Source organism: Arachis hypogaea, chromosome 6 (assembly GCF_003086295.3).
Source record: "Arachis hypogaea cultivar Tifrunner chromosome 6, arahy.Tifrunner.gnm2.J5K5, whole genome shotgun sequence".
NCBI lineage: Eukaryota > Viridiplantae > Streptophyta > Magnoliopsida > Fabales > Fabaceae > Arachis > Arachis hypogaea.
Window position 1 is genome coordinate 57,815,059 of NC_092041.1, and position 3,470 is coordinate 57,818,528.

The 3,470-nt window shown below is 38.2% G+C and overlaps 1 non-coding gene across 1 annotated transcript; it reads right to left on the bottom strand.

Annotated features, from left to right (window-relative positions):
* Positions 1-1,720: 1,720 nt before the first annotated feature.
* Positions 1,721-1,828, bottom strand: LOC112700150 (small nucleolar RNA R71). The gene has a single exon (XR_003153068.1). It is a non-coding gene; the product is annotated as a small nucleolar RNA R71 (small nucleolar RNA).
* Between the last annotated feature and the right edge of the window lie 1,642 nt (positions 1,829-3,470).

Genomic DNA, 3,470 nt, shown 5'->3' on the forward strand with positions numbered 1-3,470 from the left:
TCTAGTGTCTCATTTTAAGTTTGGTGTTAATTGCATGCATTCTTTGAATTCAATCATGTGTTTTCATTGATCTTCAAGTTGTTCTTGATGATTTCATTGCTCTGATCTTTAAATTCTCTTGTCTTGAGTGTTTTGTTGTTTCTCATATGCATTCTCAACTTGTTAGTGTTAGTAATATACAAACTTCTAAGTTTGGTGTCTTGCATGCATTATTTATTTGATCTTAGTTTCATTTTGATTATTCCTCATTATTAAAAATCCAAAAAAAATTTTTATTTGTGTCTTTTCAAGTCAATAATACAGAGAATTGAAGATTTAGAACATACAGCAGAGGAATTACACAGAAAAAGCTGGGCGTTCAAAATGCCCAGTGAGGAAGGAAAACTGGCGTTTAAACGCCAGCCAGGGTGCCTGGCTGGGCGTTTAACACCCAAAAGGGTAGCATTTTGGGCGTTAAACGCCAGAATGGATACCATTCTGGGCATTTAACGCCAGGATGACACAAGAGGGAAGATTTTGTTTTTAATGCAAATTTTTTCAAGTTTTCATAATTTTTCAAAATCAAATCTTTTCCAAATAATATCTTTTCAATCATATCTTTTCAAAATTAATTTCTTTCCATTTTCAAAAATACTTGCTAACAATTAATGATTTGATTCAACATTTCAAGTATGTTACCTTTTTTGTTGAGAAAGGTTTAATGTTTGAATAATATCTTTTCTTGTTAGTCAAGTCATTAATTTTAAAAATCAAATCTTTTTAAATTGTTTTTTAGTCATATCTTTTCAATCATATCTTTTTAAAACCATAACTTTTCAATCATATCTTCTTAATCACATCTTTTTCAAAATAGTTTTCAAATCATATTTTTTTATTTCTAATTTCAAAATCTTTTTCAAAAATCACTTAATTTCTTTCCCACTCTTACTTTTCGAAAATCATCAATCAATTTTAAAAATTCTTTTAAAAATCTTAATTTATTTTCAAAAATTCTTCCCCTCTTCTCACATCCTTCTATTTATGGACTAACACTCCTCCTCAATGCACAATTCGAACTCTATCTTTCTAAGTTCGAATTCTTCTACCTCTTCCTTCTATTTTTCTTTTCCTCTGACACCTCAAGGAATCTCTATACTGTGACATAGAGGATTCCATATTTTCTTGTTCTCTTCTCTTTCATATGAGCAGGAGCGAAGACAAAAGTATTCTTGTTGAGGCTAACCCTGAACCTGAAAGGACCTTGAAGCGAAAGCTAAGAGAAGCTAAAGCACAATTCTCTGTAGAGGACCTAACAGAAATCGTCAAAGAAGAAGACATGGCAGCCGAAAACAACAACAATGCAAACAATGCAAGGAAGGTGCTGGGTGACTTTACTACACCTACTCCCGACTTCTATGGGGGAAGCATCTCTGTCCCTACCATTGCAGCAAACAACTTTGAGCTTAAGCCTCAATTAGTTTCTCTAATGCAACAGAATTGCAAGTTCCATGGACTTCCATTGGAAGATCCTCATCAGTTTTTAGCTGAATTCTTGCAAATTTGTTACACTGTCAAGACCAATGGGGTTGACCCTGAGGTCTACAGACTTATGCTATTCCTTTTTGTTGTAAGAGACAGAGCTAGGATATGGTTGGATTCACAACCTAAAGAAAGCCTGAACTCTTGGGAAAAGCTAGTCAATACCTTCTTGGCAAAGTTCTTTCCACCTCAAAAATTGAGTAAGCTTAGAGTGGAAGTCCAAACCTTCAGACAGAAGGAAGGTGAATCCCTCTATGAAGCTTGGGAAAGATACAAACAATTGATCAGAAAGTGTCCTTCTGACATGCTTTCTGAATGGAGCATCATAGGTATCTTCTATGATGGTCTGTCTGAACTATCCAAGATGTCATTGGACAGCTCTGTTGGAGGATCTCTTCATCTAAAGAAGACGCCTGCAGAAGCTCAAGAACACATTGAAATGGTTGCAAATAACCAATTCATGTACACTTCTGAAAGGAATCCTGTGAACAATGGGACGAATCAGAAGAAAGGAGTCCTTGAGATTGATACTCTGAATGCCATATTGGCTCAGAACAAAATATTAACTCAGCAAGTCAATATGATTTCTCAAAGTCTGTCTGGAATGCAAGCTGCACCAGGCAGTGCTAAGGACGCTTCATCTGAAGAAGAAGCTTATGATCCTGAGAACCCTTCAATGGAAGAGGTGAATTACATAGGAAAACCCTATGGAAACACCTATAATCCTTCATGGAGAAATCATCCAAATCTCTCATGGAAGGATCAACATAGACCTCAACAAGGTTTCAACAACAATAATGGTGGAAGAAACAGGTTTGGCAATGGCAAGCCTTTTCCATCATCTTCTCAGCAACAGACAGAGAATTCTAAGCAGAGCCACTCTGACTTAGCAACCATGGTCTCTGATCTAATAAAAACCACTCATAGTTTCATGACTGAAACAAGGTCCTCCATTAGAAACTTGGAGGCACAAGTGGGTCAGCTGAGTAAGAAAGTTACTGAACTCCCTCCTAGTACTCTTCTAAGCAATACAGAAGAGAATCCAAAAGGAGAGTGTAAGGCCATCAATATGGCCGAATTTGGAGAGGAGGAAGAGGCAGTGATCGCCACTGAGGAAGACCTCAATGGACGTCCACTGGCCTCCAATGAGTTCCTTAATGAGGAACCATGGGAATCTGAGGCTCACACTGAGACCATAGAGATTCCATTGGATTTACTTCTGCCATTCATGAGCTCTGATGAGTATTCTTCCTCTGAAGAGAATGAAGATGTCACTGAAGAGTAAGTTGCTAAGTATCTTGGAGCAATCATGAAGCTAAATGACAAGTTATTTGGTAATGAGACTTGGGAGGATGAACCCCCTTTGCTCACCAAAGAACTGGATGACTTGTCTAGGCAGAAATGACCTCAAAAGAGACAGGACCCTGGGAAGTTCTCAATACCTTATGCCATAGGCACCATGACCTTTGAGAAGGCTCTGTGTGACCTAGGGTCAAGCATAAACCTCATGCCTCTCTCTGTAATGGAGAAGCTAGGGATCTTTAAGGTGCAAGCTGCAAAAATCTCACTAGAGATGGCAGACAATTCAAGAAAACAAGCTTATGGACTTGTAGAGGATGTTCTGGTAAAAGTTGAAGACCATTACATCCCTGCTGATTTCATAGTCCTAGAGACTGGGAAGTGCATGGATGAATCCATCATCCTTGGCAGACCCTTCCTAGCCACAGCAACGGCTGTGATTGATGTTGACAGAGGAGAATTGATCATTCAAGTGAATTAAGAATCCTTTGTGTTTAAGGCTCAAGGATATCCCTCTGTAACCATGGAGAGGAAGCATGAAGAGCTTCTCTCAAAACAGAGTCAAACAGAGCCCCCGCAGTCAAACTCTAAGTTTGGTGTTGGGAGGCCACAACTAAATTCTAAGTTTGGTGTTGAACCCCCACATTCAAACT